Below are 21,646 nucleotides of genomic sequence, written 5' to 3' on the forward strand. Positions count from 1 at the left end.
CTTTTATTATTAATAATTTCACATTGTATAAGTAAGAATTTAATTAGAAATAAAATATTAACTATCTCTATGGTTTTGCAGAAAATTCCCACGTTTTACGCCCTTTTGAAAAAAAAATCTATTCAGTTAACTGATTTAGTTTTTTTTTGCTCCCAAATGAAACAAAAACAACTGCCCAAGAGAAATCGGTACAAATGAAAAGTAATACGAAATAAATTCTATAATATTATAATTAAAATCAGTAATTAATTCGTCATCATTATCATCAAGAATCCAAATTTATAATTGTTTAATTATGTATAATCAAGAGTGTTGTTCGGAAAGTTCGTGGACTACCGTCAAAACATTTTTTACTTAACGTCATATTATACCAAAATTTGGAAGAAATATTTCAACAGTAAATTCAAATGATGTGTATTAAGTTTTGTTTAATAAAGTGGTTTATTTCAAACGTATTTAGACTTTAAAAACGCGAAAATCGGATCACAGAGCAGGTCAAAATTTTGTAATGTACAATCAAGACACTAAATAATTTCTGAAGTCATATCTTCTGTAAAATGACAGGAAAGGGAAAAAATTACAGATTCAAATTAAGAATTGTTTCATCGTTTCTGATTCTAAATTATGACTTAATATTTTGCTTCGTTGAAAAGAAATCAGTTTTAGAAAATAGGTAGTCCTCTGGACAAAAAGATGACGTCGTAGAACGTCACGGAGCAGCAGTTAACCATACAGTTTTGCGTTGTGCTCTGAAAAACTCCAGAAAAAAATTCCGAAAATGCCGGAGGAAGTAGGAAATATGTCAAAAGCGAGCCATACATGTAATAGTATATAGTACAAGCGGTATTTGAATGATAGACTACTCTGCTTAGACGATGGTGATCTGTGAGAAAAGGGATTATCTGTAAAAATCTTATCAAAACATTGAAAAGTTAGTAACGTGATGCTTAGAGTTTGGCGCTAATCTTGTGAAATCACACTTATGCAGTGAAAAAAATATAATATTGACAAACAAAATGATGCTACTGGAACAATTGTTAGCAAAATAGATTTCAAGTGATAGAGAACAGTTTTTAATGAGTTTACTGGTATAGGGCAATACTGTGTGAAATGTATAGGGATAGTATTTTTGAGAACCTCATGTCGGAATGTTTTTGACGTTACAGTGTTGTTGAGTTTGCTCCGTGGTTACAAAATGTGTTGATTTTAAAATCAAATAACATGAATTCTATTAAACCACATGGAATGAAACTTCACACTTAAACAAAATAAATATTTTTATATGTGATAATGTGTTCATTCTAAATTTCTTTAATGAAGATTGGCATAGTACACGAACTTTCCGAACATACCTCGTATTTTTATTTTATTTTCTATTTTACATTAAAATTTTACATGTATTTAACAAGTAAGAGAGATTTCCAGGTCATAGAGTGTTTATTTAAAATAATTAAATAAACAAATTATCCAAATTATTCCATCAACATTTTCTAAATCATAATCATGGTCTGCAGTGCTGTTTATTAATGTATTGACCATCGAGTTCTTCATTAATTTAATGTTTGATACGGTATCTCCTAAATTTTTGTGATTTATCCTTGAATATTACTAGTTCAGAGTCTCGATCTTAATAGAGTGTGTCATATGTAATGTACTTTTTTTTCCTCTTTATAGCACAACCGACTTGATTGAAAAATGCGATTCCCTCCTTGCCACAATTTATAACACTTCAAATCATATTTTGACAACGATATCGGTCAAGATAAGAAAAACACAGTTATCTCCAAATAGCTTCAAAATTTCTCACATATTTCACAATAAAATACATCATTCGTTCGATTGGCAATAGCTAGAAGTCGGATCGAGTTTTAACAGGGAATTAAAAAATCAAACAAACATGGCATAGTCAACGCCATTTTCCCTCGTTTACATCAAACATTCATGAATAGTTGAAGAGCACCGAAAACTAAGAACACATTGAATATTCACTGTGCATAATAATGATATGCGCAGCTGTGTGCGCAGTAAAATTGTTCATGTAATTTTCAGTTGCCTTTGCTCGTGCAATTTTTGATTTTACGTTTTTGCATTATATACGCCTAAATTGATGTATAAAAAATGTACTAAAAAAATAGAATTCGTGTATTGTTTGTTATGATTGTGTAAAAATATTTCAAGGTATGGTAATTTTTATCGACACGTGCTTTTTTATTTCAACAAGCTCGTCAATAATATCGCGATCGTTGTGCAGGAAATCAACGTTTTACGGGGACGTGATTAGGCCCAGAACTTGATTATTAAGTACTTTTTCAAGTTTGAAAGAAATAAACTCGTGTGCCCTGCTGGATGCCTATTTCTGTATATATTTCTTTTCTCTTGATAACGTTTGTAAAGAATTGATTTACACGTACAAAAGCCGGAAAGGAATAAACACTTAAGGTTTCTTTTGAAATAATACCGCTTATTAAAAACTGTACATTTTAAAACAAATTCAAAGAAAGCTGTAAACACATTGTGTTTGTAAGAAATGAAATATTTAATTGATTGTTGTAAGAAATAAAATTTGATACATTAAATGAAAATAAACAATATAATCAGAGATACATTTAAACTGTAATGTTTACATGTATTTTAAACTTTTAACAGCTTTTTGCATGATAAAACTTTAAATGCATATCTTTATGTGTTACAGTTTATTTGTTTTTTATCTTACCCATCTTCAGGATCTAGTGTTAATCCCTCTGGCTGATACAGGTCATCTTGAACGACAATTTTGTATGTAGAATTATTATGGCCGTACGCTGGCTTCATGCCTATCCAGTTTAAAAGCGAATCACACCAGTACAAATTATTGGAGACATAGTCAAAGGCAATTTGACCAACACCCAGAGATTTTCCTTTGTAAGCAATAGTAATAGATTCAAGAGATCTTAATTGTTTTGGCGGAATCGTAAAATTTTGAAACGCGACAATAGCGTCACGAATGGCGACAAAAACAACTTTATTTTGTTCATCAGAGGTAATGCTTAATATCCGATAATTTTGAGGCTTCAAATATTGCGTGACATTAGTGAAATACTGAATTTCTCTTTGAGATCTGGGTATATTTGTGATGGTGACCAGCGAAGCAGGATTCCACATTCCAATAAGGAGTCCTCTGTCAGCAAGGATACCTGTAATATTTCGTTAAGATTGAGTTATGAGTACTGTAAAGAGGGGAATTTTCGCCTCCGTTTTATTTTGCCCCTTTCGCCCTTGACACAAGTGGACGAATTTAAGACGGTGTGAATTTATAGACAGTATTACATCTTAAGCAGAACTGTGACTGGGCGAATTTAAAACGGAGCAAAGTTTGCAAGTGTGAAAGTGCAAAAATAACACAGGGCGAAAATAACCCTGTATACAGTAAATTTCATGTCCTAGTTTGATAATGTAAACAAACTTTTATTCGAGTGCGAGAAATATCCGCGAGTTTTGCGACATACTTAAATTCGCTGATATTAATCGCTGCGAACCATTTATTTTGCTTTGTATTTGAAGAGAATGTTTCCCCTATTGCGAAAATTAATCGTCGCGAATTGATTTCAAACTGACGAATCGCAAATAAAAGATGACGCAAATATTAGTTGGTTTACAGTATTCAAGTAAGAAAAACATTTTTTAAAACTTTAAAATAATACTCCTTTGACATCTTTCTTTTAAAAGAGTATGGTTTGACTCTCACTAAAAGACGTAAGGTTTATTTTCATTATCTAATAAACCTCCAATTGTATTTTCCAAGTGTTAATACATAAATGGGTTATCGTCTTTGCTAAGATTAAAGCATGGCTAATGCTGAGGAAAATTTTAAACAAAATCAAACTCTGATAAATTCTAAATGTACTTTGTTCCAATTGCAACAAAATTAAAACGAATACTGGTTTCAATTTTTAGCCCCCTACATATGATACCGGGAAATTTCTTCTCCGTCTTTCCGTCTGTCTGTCTTTCCATCCCTGTAATCTTCACGCTTGCAGATACTAGGATGATTTTTGTTAAGTAGGTCTTAAGTGATAAGTTCAAAAATCAGTTTATTACTTTTTGATGATTTTGGAGAAAATATGGCTTTAAAACCTAGAACCCCAACTTTAAAGGGAGTAATACCTTAGATACAACCCTCAATACATTTTATATATTTAATCTAATAAGCACAAATCAGTCTGATTACATTGGATGTCAGAAAGTGTCTCCTTGTACATTTTGTACCAAATTTTTTTTTATATATTTGAAAGTCTCCAGAGCCTGGGAATCAGGGAATATAGGCTCACTTAATTTCAAATACATGTCCCAATTAAGAGTGTTTAGCTACAGCTTCAAATGTTTGATAAATAAAACTGTCATTGTAGTGTGTCCTTACAGGGTCGCACATGGTTGATGTTTCGATAAGTTGTTCTGCTATTAATGTCAATCTTAACAGCACTACCCTCATGCGAGATAATTTTAAACAGTCTATTCCATTTTGTGCCTAACTAAAATTTCGGCGTATTGAACTTAATCAGCACTGTCTCTCCTGCGCGCAATTAGACATATTTTGCGTTGTGCAAACTGTCCGCGTATGTTTTTATTCGAATTTATTTTCTCTGTCTCGAGGAAAAGAATTCTATTCCTTCGATTATGTTGCATTTGCGGAATTTTATCCTCAGTTATCTGCTGAACATTAATTTGGCAGGTGATTCTCCTGTTGTGCTATATGTGTTGTATTCCGATAATTTAAGTTAAATTTATATATTTCGAATCTCCAATCCATGCGCTCTAATTTTGCGATCTGTGCAGATTTCTTTAATGTTGCACTGAATCTTAACAACCTCTCCATTAGCTTGAGGCCAATACGGTAGCCTTCTGTGATGTTTGAATCCGCTCCACGCTAAGAAATTTTCAAATTCGTCTCAAATGAATTGTCCGCCGTTGTTAGACAATCCATGAGTTGCAAAAGTTCTCACTAGTCGTCAAATAATAGTTTCTGAGGTGACAGATTTCATGATTTTGATTTCTTGGTATCTGATATAGTAATTAATAATTACTTATACCTGTTCTACGGTTTGAAATGGCCCGCATAAATCTATGCCCAATTTATTCCAAGCTCTAGTGGATTGTTCTGACATTTTAACGGGAGCTTGTTGATTTGCTTTACAAACCATTTGACATGCATGACATAACAAAACGGCGGTTTTAAAACCTTCGTCCGTTTTTGGCCTGCAAACTTTTTCTCATAAAAGTGACTTTGTTTTAACGACTCCTTGATGAGACTCATGTGCAAGTTCTCATGTTCTTTTTCGTAGGGTTTATGGGATGATTATTCGAGTATGTTTTATTGTAATCGATTTTCAAACTGATAACGCTGATCGGATGTTGTAAATTGGCAAAATTTTGTCCGATCTAGTCCAGTTTCCTGAAGCTGTTTCGGTACTTGTTGCAGCGTAGGGTCATTTTCGGATTCGCGTTTGATTTCCTATAGTCATTGCCCTTTGAACATTATGAAATTCACATTATCTTCTGCGCTTGTTTGTTCTTGATTTGGAGTATCAATGTTTGTATTTTCCTGGCGTGAAATTACATCAGCAGCGTTTTGGCTTCCGGGAGTATAGATCACCGTAAATTTAAACGACTGTAGTGTCATGATCCATCGTTATATTATGGCAGATGGTTTGTTTGTTGGTGTTAATATGTAGGTAAGGGGTTTGTAATCTGTCAAGATGGTAAAATCTACTCCATACAAATAAGTTTGAAATCGTTGACATGTCCATACAATTGACAACACTTCCCGTTCAGTTTGAGAGTACCTTCGCTCCGTATCATTAAGGATGCGACAAGAGTAAGTCACTGGGCGAAATTCTCTGTCATCTTGTTTCTGTTCTAATATAGCTTCGAGCCCGTAAGGACTTCCATCTACTATTAGTCTTCTTTCTGCACTTTGTATTACGCCCTGACTTCTTATGAAATTATTAACTCTTTGAGTTTAATGAACGCCTTTGCTTCATTGTTTCCCCATTGTTTCTTATGGAATATGGAATAGCTTAGATAAAATATTTTATTTTAATCTTTTTTTCACAATTAAATTCAACAGTAGTGTGCAAATTGGTTTATTGTCCTTTTTGCTGTCATCTTTCGTTTATCCGGGTCATTACTCCCTGGTACCTGTTCCGCCTAGGTCATTTCCGCCCAAGTCAGAGCGTGTTTCATTCAGCAATGTCAATTGTGGAGGGAATAGTAATGGAACATTTCAATGAAGAAGCTAGATTCCTTGCACCAAATCTCCATTTGATAAAGAGATTGGCGAAAAGATTTGACATGTCAAACGTTGCAATATTCGATCTTTTCCATTTATATTGTATAACTTTCCATTTATATTGTATAATTTTTATTTGTATTTGTATTGTATATTTTTTTTTATTTGTATTCTATAATTTTCCATCTGTATTCTATAATTTTTTTTTGTATTCTATAATTTTCAATTTGGATTTTATAATTTTCTATTTAGATTGTATAACATTTATTTGTTTTCTATATTTTCCATTTGTTTCGTTAAAAAAATCATTTATATTGTATATTTTTTTAATTTGTATTGTATATTTTTCATTTGTATTATATATTTTCCATTTGCATTGTATAATTTCTTATTTGTATTGTATAATGTCTTATTTATATTGTATAATTTCTTATTTGTATGCGATAAATGTATCCGAGGATTGTTTATTTATTTCGTTACGAAGGAATTCATTGGTCATTAGTCTGTATAAAGTGTTCAAAACGAGCGAGATGTTTCAAGTGCCCAACACAAACTTAGTCTGGTACCCTTCCTACAATCCGATCGCGCACTCTTTAGTGACTGCAAACACAAACTCGACTCCTTTGGGTGGATGCTAAATTTTGTCGAATCGGATTGGGTGGATGCTAAATTTTGTCGAATCGGATTATTTATTTTAATTCTCTTTTTAATTCTCTAGCAGGAGAAAATATTTATTTCTAATATAACCAGAGAAAAAAGAAAAGAAGAAAAACTTCCCAAACCCGAAATCTCAATTTCTTTGGGCTGGGGGTAGGTCCCACCACTCAAGGTCAATTTATTTATTTTCTCAGTCAACATTTCTAAGGACAGATTATTTATTTGCCATCTGCCAGCGCTCCCTTTTTAGAATCCAATGACCGGGTAACATGCACGCAAATACACATGAACCCAGTTTGCTTTGAGCACCTGGAACATCTCCAACCCGATAGAGGCTAAAACTTGACCAATGAAAGCCTTCGTAACAAAACAAATAAACAATCCGCGGATACGATACAAATGAAAAATTATCGCATACAAATAAGAAATTTTGCAATACAAATAAGAAATTATACAATGCAAATGGAAAATTATAGAATACAAATAAAAATTATACAATACAAGTGAAAAACTATACGATACAAATAGAAAATTATAGAATACAAACAAAAATTATGAAATACAAATAAAAGTTATACAATACAAATGGAAAAATAATAAAAATTTAAATCGAATATTGCAACGTCTGACATTTGACATGCCATATATAGATTCATAAGAAAGTTCCGTCCTGAGGAGCCAGTGAATCTAAATTTCCAGGTACATGTATATAGATTATTAACGTTTTCTTTTTCTTTTTCTCGGAAAATATACCACTATCCACATGCAACATCCATCATGCTTCTTTTAGATGTCGCCGATATCAATGCAGATATATGCTATATATTGTCACAGATTAAAATGACAGTTACTTTGAATATTTTTTCTATCAAATTCTACATATCTGTTATTAATTAATGACGTGTCATGATTGCTTCAATTCAAGTCAGATTTATTTATTATAAAATATTTAATTATGTTAATTACATGTAGCCATGGGTGATATGACCAGATGGACTGTGCTTTGAGTGACTTAATTATTGTTTAATGAAAAATATAATCTTTAACTCTATTTGTAAATCAAACAACTCATGTCATATGTTACTCAAGTTTGTCAATTATCATTCAGGACTATAAAATTTTGTTAACATTCGGAGAGTTGGAATTGGGACGTCCTTGATACTGTCTGACCCAAGAGAAATAAAGATCTGCAAATCTTAAGGCGGTTTTTATTTTATTACCAATAGTCCACCTCAAGTTATTTGGATTTTAGTTTAAACAAATATGCACGAATGTGTATTTCATCCTTAGGTTGTACCTAAAGTTTTCCGTAAGACTGGCCAGCAGATGTGTGCAACAGGGCGGCCAAAAGAAACAATTTCCGTTTGCCCTGATGTCAAGGAGAAAAAAAGAAAGACTATATGATGGTGAGGCAAATATAAACTGACAAAAATGCGCATGCTTCATTGACTTATAAAATTATTCCTTTAAAATATTATTGAAAATCAGAGACATAACTTCTATTTTCCTGATCCTTCAGGAACGGCTTCATGAAACAGCTTTTGGGGAAATTATGCTGGACTTTGAAATTAATTTTCATTTTCCTATTCTCATTACACAAATGAAAAAAATAGTACTTAGTATATGAAAGAAAAATATTAAGGATTATAAGTAAAACTAAATGTCAATTTCCCTCCGTTAGATGCTTTGCCGGTATTTCAATCCATGGATATGTCTTCCATTGGACACATGCATTATGGAGACATGTGACATTGGACTAGCTGCCATCTATCGTGAGAAAAAGGCAACTCAATGGTTTATTAAACAGTTAATGGCCCTTCCATTTCTCCCTTCAAATGACATCAAAGCCACGTTCCGGGAAATGCAAGAAAAGGTTGAACCATCTTCTTCTATAAAGTCCCTCAAAGACTACTTGGAGAGACAGTGGATTAGCAACGCAGTATTCTCTATTCAAGCCTGGTCCATCTACAAGCAGGAGATTCGTACCAACAACGATATCGAAGGTATGTATAGGTATTACTATTTCATGTGTACCTCAAATATTTAACCCCTCCCTCCCTGTCCCCCCTTAATTTTATTGACTTGCTTTCTATTTTAAAAAGAAATACCTAAGATGGCACAATCGTTTCAATGTCAAAGTTTGGCACGGAAACATCGGGTATTACCGCTTGATTCCTCTGCTGCAGAAGGAGACTGAAATTGTGCACGTCCATGTTTCTGCGCAGGACTTCTCTCGTGATGCAAGAACAACCAGCTCAAGGGTGGAGAAGAAACTTCGGCAAGCTTGGGCGGACTATGACTATGAGATCATCACTACAAGCCACTTCCTGCGAATTTGTGGAGATTCTATGGTAACACTGAGTAAATTCCTCTTTCGAAATCTGATAATCCGGTGTTTTTTGTTTGTTAGTTTGTTTGGGTTTTCTTTCTAGATAATCTGTTTGGGTTTTTTTTCGTTGTAAAATTAACTGTAATTCGTGAGATTTGGCTACTTTGTACATATTGTATACATTGTAACTATGTAAATATTGTATTTCAGGGTTTTTCTAACATTAATAGCAATTTTTTAACCTACATGTATCACTGTTACGAAATAAATGGATAAAAAATTTCCAGATTTTTTTGTTTTGGTTTGGTTTGTTTCATGTTCGTATTTTAAGGTAAATTTTTATCATTCTAATTAAATTTAATTAAATTTATTAACTTTGGATTTAATGTTTTCTTCAAAATTATAGCTCTTAACGAGGAGGCCTCCACGTGGTAAGGGCTGTACCAATTATTTGCTTCAGTTGAAATTTCTTTAGTTTTCCGAGTCCAACGAATAGGTCGCTATTCCTAAACTATTGTGGAAGCTACTTTTGTTATCTCTGAATTGCTGCTCCAAATTTATCAGTTTTAATTGCTCAGCTGTTGTTTTGTTGATCAAGTTTCCGTATTTTCCTGGAATGACATAGAAATTTGTTCAAATAGTTTGGCCTTTGTGTTTCAATTCTGCAGTAAGCTGAACAAGTTCTTTCAGTATTTTTGTTGATCCATATGCAAAAATTTCCGATGTTGGGTGTTTCAAAGTTTTATTGTCCAGAAACAGAGTTCGAAATGTTACTCCGTCTAAAATATTGACACTTGCTCCAGTATCGATGGTAAAATTTAGTTCATACATCTTTGTTGTTGATTTCAACTTTGATAGTTGGCGTGTTATTTTTAAATACAATGAAGACGGATTCTTGTGCAATTTTTTCAAGAACATGTCTAGAATTAGGACGATTATTGTTGCACATTTTTTTCAAAATGACCTTCATTTCCACATTTATGGCACTTTTTTCCACATGTTATTCTACAGTCACGCCCAAAATGACCTTGATATTTCCGCATCTGTAACATCGTTTATTATTTCTAGGGAATTGGTGATGCTCTCCAGGTCCTCTATGTCTAATAAGTTGTATATCATGTTCTCTGTCATTTTGTTTTCATGTACGGTTTCATTTTGATTTTTTCGAAATTTGTAATCTTCTTCAGTTTCATCTGCTGGTTAATTTTGTTGACCTCTTGCAGAATAACTGGGGTTTCTTCCATTTTCTCTGCTTGACTGTGTGACATTTCTACGGCTCTTGTTATTTCCAATACCTTCACTAAGATGAGTTCTTTTTCTCGCAGAAATCTTCTTCTTAATGCTGTTGATTTGCATTTGTCTTTACCTGATCACGGATATTGTCATCCTTTGTTGCTCCAAAGTCGCAAGATAATGCCAGTTTTTCCAGTCGTGTCACGAAATTTGTAACAGTTTCATTTTCATTCTCTTTCGTTTGACGAAACATATGTTTTTCAAAAGTAACATTTTTTTTTCTAGGTGCAAAGTAGGTATTTAAATCGTTAATTATGTCATCGTAGTTCTCGCCTGTATGTTCATTAGTGTCATACATGTCCTGAACTTCACTTCCTGCTAAATGAAAGTTTCGGGTCTTTCGGATATGACCTTAATAACGTAGGTCCGTGTCACGGTCGGCGCTGGCACAATAAAGAACCCTCACTGCTTAATAGCCCTGAGTGCCGAGTATGTCATAATTTGCAGCCCTTCAACTGTATTTGGTGATGTCTCATATGAGTGAAAATTTCTCGCAAGGAACATAAAACAACCAACAATCAAATAATAATTGAACAAATAGTAGGTACCGATACGTATACAATTTTATTATTTAATGCTCTCTAACTTCTTTACATAAATCACATTAATTGAAGCACATGATTTTTCGAAAAATAAACGGGACAAAACCCAAAAGAGAAGGATACAAACAAAATGAAACAAACAAGAAAAACAATTATAAAACATGTTCAATACTTAAATGCGGTGTTAGAAATCCTATAAACTTACCGAAACAGATATATCCTTCAATTGTAAGTATTACCAAGAATGCTATGACTTGTGAAAGAAACATCCTTTACCGGTGGGACAAGAAACTCTAATAACTACAATCCTTAATGATTAAAAGAAGTTTGCAAGCCTTTGACAACAGCATCAAAAGGGGGAAGTTTTGTGTATTGGCTACAGTATTTGCTCTCTGTACATCATCATGAAAACATAGAAAAGCTGTATAATATATCATGTCTGCATCTATGCAATTAAAGTAGAAAGAGTTTGAAAAACAAATATAATTATAACTGCAAGTAGATTGACTTTCTTCAAAGATGACATTTGTATATTTCTTAATTTTCTTGAATTCTAGGAAAATGAGGAAAAAATTCAAGTGCTTGAATTACTTGTAAGTTCACAGATTATGCAAAACATTTTCCTGTGCAATTATTTATACGAAAATATTTTTTATTCAAGTATTTTTAGTGACTGTTTAGCGTTTGGGGTCCTACATCAATAATGACAGTCTTTCCTCTGTTTCCGCCTCTTTTAACCAAAAGGTTGTTTACGTATAGTGAGTACGAATATTTAAAATTTAAACATTCTTTTGTATCAGAACCGTAAGTACTAAGACGGAGAATTTATCATACAGTTATTTTGCTTTGCACACGAAGGTCAAGGATTATAATATTGTTAAATAAGTATGATTAATGCAATAGCATATGTATATTGCCAAGTGAGGGAGCTTAAAAATATACAATCTTATTATGAATGCGAATGCTTGTCTTTTCATTCTTTAAAAAATACTACACAATATTTTTTCTTCCTGTTGATGATATTGGCCTTAAACTTATTGGCCGGACAATTTTCAGAAATTTTACTTGCAACAAACAAGCACTTAATGCTTCAAATCTGAAACGTTCTCCCTTCATGCACTACTCCGAGTTTATGTCTATATTTAATTTCAGCACTTCGTAACTTACTCCTGATAGGTTTCCACAGAGGAGTAAATAAGTTTAAAAAATAACATAATGTTATTTACTTTTAGCCTTTTATCCAAATTCAAAACATCTCATTGAAAATAAAACAGAGATTATATTTTCACTCTTCTTATACATACTCAGTATAATGGCGCAGTGGTAAGAGCGTCTGCTCTAGAGTCTCGACGTAAGGAGTTGATCCTTACGTCGCAGGTTCGAATCCCACTATGGGACGTGGAGACCGGTCCTTCGGATGAGACTGTATAAACCGAGGTCGCAGTAGGCGCTGGCACGAAAAAGATCCCTAACTGCTCAATGGCCCTTAGTACCGAGCATAGGTCTCCACCGGCAAGTGGTGGCGTCTCCATATGAGTGAAAAATTCTCGAGAGGGACATTAAACAACAATCGAACAAACAAACTTAGTATAATGCACAGTGGCCATAATCAATAATTAATGATAAAATTATTCTTTTTAATTTTAACATAACTAGACTGATCATGATATGCCGTTCCTATCAATTGTGACAGGAAAATCCGATCCTGAAAATTCTGCATAAAGTACGATTTTCATTTACTTTAATGAAATTATCTGGGGATATATAAACTATGAAATAAAAATTCATATTAGTAGTTTATAAACCGAAGTTACTTTGTTACTTATATATATATATAGAGAGAGAGAGAGAGAGAACACAAATTAATTCACTTTCATAAGGATACCCACTTCCGTTCCAGCCCGGGATTGAACTCTCGACCTACGGAATCTGTCTCCTAGCAGTACAGGAACAGCGCGCTAGACCGCTCGGCTATCTAGGCAAGTCATAAAACTTGCTTTCGATCCCGATGGAATTCTAGCGGCGCTGTCCTACACTACACGGTCATTGAGAATGGAAGTGAGATACAGTTATTTGGGCATTAGTTTTGTTAGAGGATCGTTACCAATACACGTTGTAATGAAATTAATTTTTATTTATAAAGCACATTTAACAACAACTCTTAAACTAACATAACTATATATCATATACTTAGTAATAAATACACCGATTCTGCACTGTGCGATACGGGTGACATCACAATATCCCATATCAAGGACCGGTCCGAAAATCCATATCACGTATCGGACCGGCGGGCATAAATCCATATCAAAACGGAAGTAACGTTTGTTTAAAGTTTTAAAGTTTACTTGAGTTTTATTTAAATATACATGTAAAATAATTCTTTACTAACATCTGTGGACTTAATTATTATTTTGTTTTCAAAGACCCAAAATTTGCTATATTAAATTTTAAAGAAAAAAGGCCATAAACATGCACGAAACATTCTTCTATGCTTTTATGTGAACTCGCATATTAAGTATTTCAAATATATGATAATAGAATACTATATACTGAAATCCATATCATATGTCAGATCAGCCCGAGTGGCCCCATATCAACCCGAGGGCCGAAGGCCTGAGGGCTGATATGTCATATGATATGGATTTTATTATGTAATATTCTATATATATATATATATATATATATATATATATATATATATATATATATATATATATATATATATATATATATATATATATATATATATATATATATATATATATATATATATATATATATATATATATATATATATACATATAGGATCTCCCATGATTTGTAGTTGGATATGATTTTTATCCAACGAGTTGTGTGTTTTTTATCCCCGAGCCATGGCGAGGGGATAAAAACACACAACGAGTTGGATAAAAGTCATATCCAACTACAAATCATGGGAGATTCTTTTTATCCCATGTTTAAAACTTCACAACCAATGTTTTACACTGTTTTATATAGGACTCCACTTTAATTTACTTCATCGCGCTAACGCAAAAACCATTGTGACGTCACAACTGTGGATTATGAAAAAATTATCCAATGAGTCATATCCACGGGATAAACGGGTAAACATGGGATAAATATATATATATATATATATATATATATATATATATATATATATATATATATATATATATATATATATATATATATATATATATATATATATATATATATATATATATATACATATACACATGTATATATATATATATATATATATATATATATATATATATACAGTACCCGCATCGTTATTCTTTACAATTCTATCGTGTGTTTATCCTATCGTATCGTGCGTGTATCCTATCGTATCCTATCGTATCGTGTTTTCCGTTTATCAGGTTTTGCGTTTTCTATCGTGTTTTCCGTTTATCAGGTTTTGCGTTTATCGTGAAGATCGTTTATCAGGTTCTATCGTGTATCGTGTTTTGCGTTTATCGTGTGCATTCGGAAACCCTCGCTTTTTATCTTTACCTTGAGAAGAAACACCCGAGGTATCCCGAGTTCATTTTTCGTTTTGTTAATTTATTAAGGATTAATTTAACTGTTGAACAGAAACACAAATTAATACTCTAACTCTGGTATATTTGTTTAAGAAAATAAATAAATAAATAAATAAATAAATAAAAATTAATTAATAAACGTCAAGAACCGTGACCAATCAGAGAGTGTTAATCGAAAGTCAAATTCTATTTTTGGACATGAAATAATCCATCTACAGTGTACTATTCATTCGTTATTTTTTTTCTTTAATTTATCGATTTATAATTCCTTTACACAGTTAGAGTCACAAAAGCAAGACCTTTATTAACTTTGTTTTGATAATTATAGAAACATAAAGCAGTAGGTGTGTGCGCAAAAATAAATTATAAATAAAAAAAATATCAGCATCATTATTACATGTAAGTCAATCCTTTCTATCAACAACGGAAACAAATTTTGTCTATGCGCGCAAGTTTTGTTGTTCCTTTTTATTTTTTTTTTTTTTTTGTTTCTCTGATGTGTCAACAAGTTAAATTACACTTTATTTTACATGAACATACTCCATTCAATTCATCATATGATAATTATATATTATTATATAGATGTTTGCCATTCATATTTGACTACTGCATTTAGAAGATGTAAAAACAAAAACTAAATAAAAAAATAAACAAAACCATACTAATTTTTATTATACAACTTACCTATTTCGACGTGGAAATGAAGTGAGTATACATGTATATACCGCAATTAAGTGACAGGTGGAAGCGCTTCCGTGACAAGAGAACTGACACCTATATGTACCTGCCTAATCAGTACACTGTCTTCTTGTCATTTCAAGAATCCACCCCCTTTCCCCCAACATGACTGACCCGTGTGTATTCAACGTCGACATACCTGAACTCTCTCACCTGGTGTCAGATATTTACCTTGAATCCTACTAGGTTTCAATGAAATGCATCTTCTTATTTTCTGGATATCGTTTGAACAACACTTAATTAACAATTAAAGATTTTGTACTAAGAAAACTTCCGTTACAGATCAAAAATTTAATAAATGAATCAAATAAAATATAGGTGAGTTTTGTCCCCCAAACTCCGTTGATTTAGTTCATTTGATTGTTAGAGGTTTACAGTATTAAACATTATTGGTGTGATCAAATAAGAAAGATGCGCTTGTGGTACTTCCGGATCTTCGGGTTTTCTATGTAAAATAAAAAAAGAAACATTCTACTAATCGAAGAATATGCTAAATAATTCTTAGCTGAAAAATATGAACTTTGCTTCGCACGATTTGATTTTTCTTATTAAAGGCTCCTCAAAGATACATGTAAAAAAAAATTAAAAGAAATCGCCCGGATCTGCCGTGATACACAAGAAGAGAAAATACCTTGAATTTAATATTAGTGTTTATCGACTTGACTATATACTTGACTATATTCAAGAAGTCAATATATAATTTTATTTATTTATTTATTTATTTATTTATTTTTTGCTCTTTGAATCGGATCCCTTTTTTGAGTGGTTATAGAACACCCCCCCCCCCCTTCTTCCCGCTGACTATGCCTCAAGTGGGTTTAAGACTTTCATAATTTATTACAAAGTTTTGTCTAATTTTGCAGATGTAGTTCTATATAAGAAATTTTGTAACAATTAATAGAAAGTCTAATAGCAATAATTTACAATTATTCAGTCCGAAAATCCACTTTTCGTATTGTGGAAATTAATTTATATCTTTTTTGTGTATGTTCTAATATGTTGTATACAAGAGTATGTAATAATTCAATGTTATTTATTTAATACAAAGTTTAAGTACCCAATAAATATATTCACATGCATTGTAAGCTTAGCATACACGCGTCTATAGTAGATACAAATTCTGTTATTGTAAATGTTTATAACACAGGCATGCGTAGAAAGCAATTTCATTTCTTTGGAGGCGGGGGTCTAAAAAGAAAAGTTTTGAAAAACAAGCAAAAGAGGTTAAAGACATTATTATTGTTGATGGGCAATATTATCATTATATTTCTACTGTATACTACACATCTTGGTACACTGTAACTTTTTTAGGGTATACGACTGCATGCTCCCTTCTTAATCTTACATGCCTATAGTATTAGAAATACCAGAGAATAAATACAAAAGAATGGAAATACGGTTTTTTTTTTCCGGATACTAGATGATGACAGATCTAGTGACGTTTATTAATTTTATTGAATTCGATTTGTTTCGGCCGGCCTCCTTCCACATATATACATAATTTTATACAATGTATGTACTTGAAATATGTAAATACTGTCTATGTGCACGGGATATGTGTAACATATATATTTATATATAGGAGAGATTATTTAATCACAGTCCAGTGCTCAGTCTGTGTCAATGCAACTAGCAATTTCAGCAAGTCATGTGTTTAAAACGTAATAAAAATAAAATTAATTTATATAAAATATAAATTTAAACAAGTTCGTAAAAACTTTGAGGAGAAAGCATTAACATTAAATAATAATAATAATGATTTTTTTTTCGAATCCCCCCCCCCCAATTATGACAAGTAATTTTTGTCTTTGTAAGATTTGAATTATTAAATACAGATTATCAAAGGCGATTTTGGATACATCTCACACTTCTAGCACAAGATATTGAATCTAAATATTTCACTTTTTACATGGAGTTCTTCCATAAAAATAATCAATGTTTGTTATGAATTTTTTAAGGTTTCATTTGTTAAAATAATGAATATATTTATAGCGTTTCGTGAATCTATTGCACATAGGTGTAAAAGCTTGTCTACCGAATTTTTGAGCCACCTATAAATTAAAATCTCCGTAATTAAACGTTCAAAACTCAAATTTAACGATTCGATGGAATTTCGACATTTGTATAATTACACAAACAATCGCCTAATTTGCATCATAGATTGGAATTAATCTTAAATAATTACAGTTTGAATTTGATGACGATCAGTTTTATTGACGGAAAAAACGTACATGTATCTTTTACAAAGCACCATTACCTCAAATGTTTTATCACGATAAAATTAATATATTTTATCATTTAGATTTGCGGCTTTGTAAGTAATTAAAATTTTTAAACTACTAAAAAGGAAACTTTTCGTCTTGTCAAAAAACGTTTCGCATTTTGAAACAATCCTATCAGGTTTTCCGTTTATCCTATCGTGAAGATCGTTTATCAGGTCTATCGTGTTTTGCGTTTATCGTATTTTGCGTTTATCGTGTTTTGCGTTTATCGTGTTTTGCGTTTATCCTATCGTGCGTGTATACTGTCCTATCGTGCGTGTATCCTATCGTATCGTGCGTTTATCCTATCGTATCGTCCGTGTATCCTATCGTATCGTGTATCCTGTAAAGAATAACGATGCGGGTACTGTATATATATATATATATATATATATATATATATATATATATATATATATATATATATATATATATATATATATATATATATATATATATATATATATATATATATATATATATATTAAATAGAAATATTACGAAATCCCAGCCATAACTCAATTAATAATTTAAAAAAATTATCGTTGATCTTTCGTAACGATGTCTACAAAAATAAAATACTCTTTAAATGAAGTAAAGGAAATTATATTCTAAAAATGAAACAAAGGAAATCATCAGTTTTATAAAAAGGGTTTAACCCATTACATTTTTATCCATGATGAGTACTTCTTGGCTAGTTTGAGCTAAAAATCATGAAAAATCCGAAGTTTTTTGGTAATATTTCTACTTAAGAACACATTCTTAGCAGATTAAACTAGAGATTTTACTTACGACAGACTTCGTCCTAAGCAACGATATCAATATGCTTTATAAAAAGTGGATGAGAATATGAAAATGAAGCGAAGTTTTTAAAACTTGTAAGTGAAACAAACACTATGCACAACAAAAATTGAGTGCAATCGATTGTGAAATCTGACGTCACAAACACAAGTCTGACGTTAAAGTAGGTCATACGAAAATCTGCATGCCATCGTATATATTTTGTAGTATATTTCATTTAATTCTTCGACAATAATTGTGAAAAAATATTAAATGCTATCTCAGGTTGCGAAAATAGTTCAATTAAACGTGTATTTTGGTTTTAAGATTTTAATATTTCTCTTACGTGGGAAATTTTTCGTAAGATTTCTTGTGAAAAGATCTACTGATTGTTCGCACTGTGAAATTAGACGTCAGTCGACATTCAACCTAACGAAAGATTGTATTTGCAAACAAGGTCATTGTATCGATGGACCATAGAATTTGCGAAATGTAGACTTTATACGAGATTGTTGATGTCCTTGTATTATCAACTTATTTGTCAATAGCTTAACTCGTTTTTAAAATTGTTCGTATATTGGACATGCTCTTGTGTGTCGAATCATGCAGGATGATAATGGTTATTGCCACATAAATAAGGGAAGTTGATAATTGAAATGTTGAAGTTATCACGTTTATTATAAAGTTTACTTGTTAGTTTGCCATCAATGTGTTTAAAATAAAGTAAAATATCCAAATACGAAGCAGATATGTCAGACCCTTTGGTGTCTTTTATTTCGAGTTCAGTGTGATATATCGAATCAACGTAGGCATGAAAATGAATATTGTTAATTGACAAAACGTCATCGATATATTTTAATGTCGAATTGAATGCCTCTGCAAGAGACTTTCTCTAATGTAGAAGTTATTGAATAAAATCATCATAAGGATACAAAAACAGGTCTGTTTATACCGGGGCATAATTAGTACAGATGGAAATGCCAACAGATTGTTGGAACATGTAGTCTCCTAAAACTATATAGATATCGTCAATGAGAAATTCAAGCATCTTTTAATATCAGTCTTGGAGTACTTGTGTAGAATCAGAATGTTTTTAACAAAACAAGTTTGCAGATGACCTATGACAAGGTTTTCATTTACATTTTTATTGAAGAAGCAGTTGTCTGTGATGTCTTTATAATTAATTTATCGTGGGGGATGACTGCATAAAGTGTTGAAAAGTTGTACGTTTTGATGCTATTGATTACGGTAACATCTGGTGGTTTCAAATTTTCTAAGTTCCTTGAAGTTTTTAAGTATCTACATTTGATTACACAACCTTTCGAATATGTCGTTGTTCAGTACTGCTAAAGTGTCTCCTGCTGTGAATATTTTTGCAAAGAATAAAGAAGGAGGCTTGGTAAAACACAGGAATGTCAGTGTGGGAATATTTCATAATAATATGTTTGAATATACAATATGTTTTACTGAATTACTCTTTAACAAGTGCTTCGTTGAATTATGCAAGATTTAATGATAAACATTGCATTGCACATATTAAAGTTCGAAATTGAATATCCATATGAATTTCTTTTCTGCAGGAAACAAACGGTCGCAACAATAGCAATGACAATAAGGCCTGCAATCGATGCTCCAGTAAAGACATAAGTATCGAAGCTGTCTTCAGTTACATGGTGTGGGGAAAGGTTTCCTTTAAAAGAGAATTAAAATAAAATTCATCACAGTTTATAATTTTAGTTCTGTTAGATGTTCATTAATTTTTAAGACATATATAAAAGTTCTTTGTGTGACACCAAAAATTTCTCATGGTAAAGGTGAAGAAAACCAACGGTGATTGATCTCAAAAATCTACAAACAATACAAATGGATAAGATTGTCAGTGAAACATCGGGCGTGATTTTGTCAATATATCTTTGAAAAAAAGAGGGGAAAAGAGAGAGGATAACATTATTTCAAAGAATCACACTATTAAATCTAAAGAAACTGGTAAAAAAAAATATATATCTGAAAACAAGTTTCAATATCCATCCATAAATTGATAGATCTGTTCCCTATTTTAATGAGAAACAAATTTTCAAACGATATGAAAACTTCATTAAATTTATTTTGAACAGTTGAAACTATTAGGAATTATAAATGTGCATACGAGTAAATTGTGTACATATGTTGTTTATATCTTTGTTCCAGGATCCAAGTGATGTACATATTAACTGTAGAGAGGTTGCATTAACTTCATTTCGGCAAACAACCTCACATATTTCACCGATATTTCCATTACATTGCGAGGATACATAACCATCTGGTATTTGAAGTGGACACGTTATTCCTGTCAAAAAAATAGATTTGGAAAGTTATGTCTGCAATGAAACTCTTTTATATTTTGAGTACTCATGTTTTGCTTAAGATACATGTAGATTGCATTGAAAATTTGAAAACAAGATGTGTTTGTGAAATAATGATGCCTCCGTATGGCAGCTCATTGCCGTGGTTGAAGTTTTTCAAATGCAAGTCAAATTCCAAGGTCAAGAGATCAAAAATATTTTTACCCCAAAAAGGTCTTGTCACTAGAAATACACCTGTCAAATAAGAAAGCCCTAACACCAACTGTTATGGCCAAAGTTAAAGTTTATCAGAAGTAAGTCAAACTCCAAGGTCAATGTCAAAGGTTAAAAATTGCTTGTACCCAAGGGAAGGTCTTGTCACAATACACATGTTAAATATGAAAGCCATAGCACCAATCGTTCGAATGAATGGCCAAGGTTCAAGTTTTTCAAAAGTATCTCAATCTCCAAGGTCAAAAGATCGAAAATACTTGTACCCAAGGAAATATTTGTTACATGTAAGTATGAAAACCCTAGCAATAACCGTTCAAAATATAAGGACAAGGGTAAAGTTTGGTAAATTTTTGCAAACGTGGGTCAAACTCCAAGGTCAAGAGGTCAAATATGTTAAATCCAGGTTCAATCTAAAGCAGAGTTAGATGTTTTCCCTTTATATGTCACTTCAAGAACATTATCCATACAGTTTGTTTTTGACAGACAGACACTAGATTGAAGTCGAAGGTTACGTACATGTACTAATGTATTAATGTCTTAACAATAAGCTGACGCGCAAGTTAAATGAATTAAATGCTTTAGCAAAAGAGATTGACACATCAATTTTTTTATGATTATGTTGGAAGGGGGTAAATATAAGTTTATGCATACAGTCCCTACTTCTTATTTCAAATA

The 21,646-nt window shown here is 31.9% G+C and overlaps 1 protein-coding gene across 1 annotated transcript in view; it reads right to left on the reverse strand.

Annotated features, from left to right (window-relative positions):
- Nucleotides 1-21,646, reverse strand: part of LOC133199747 (low-density lipoprotein receptor-related protein 6-like) — a 314,855-nt gene that overhangs the window by 12,978 nt on the left and 280,231 nt on the right. The gene's annotated exons all lie outside the window — the stretch shown is intronic.

The sequence above is a fragment of the Saccostrea echinata genome, unplaced genomic scaffold (assembly GCF_033153115.1).
Source record: "Saccostrea echinata isolate AGI-Se365-2 ecotype Australia unplaced genomic scaffold, CSIRO_AGI_Sech_v1 ptg000035l, whole genome shotgun sequence".
Classification (NCBI taxonomy): domain Eukaryota; kingdom Metazoa; phylum Mollusca; class Bivalvia; order Ostreida; family Ostreidae; genus Saccostrea; species Saccostrea echinata.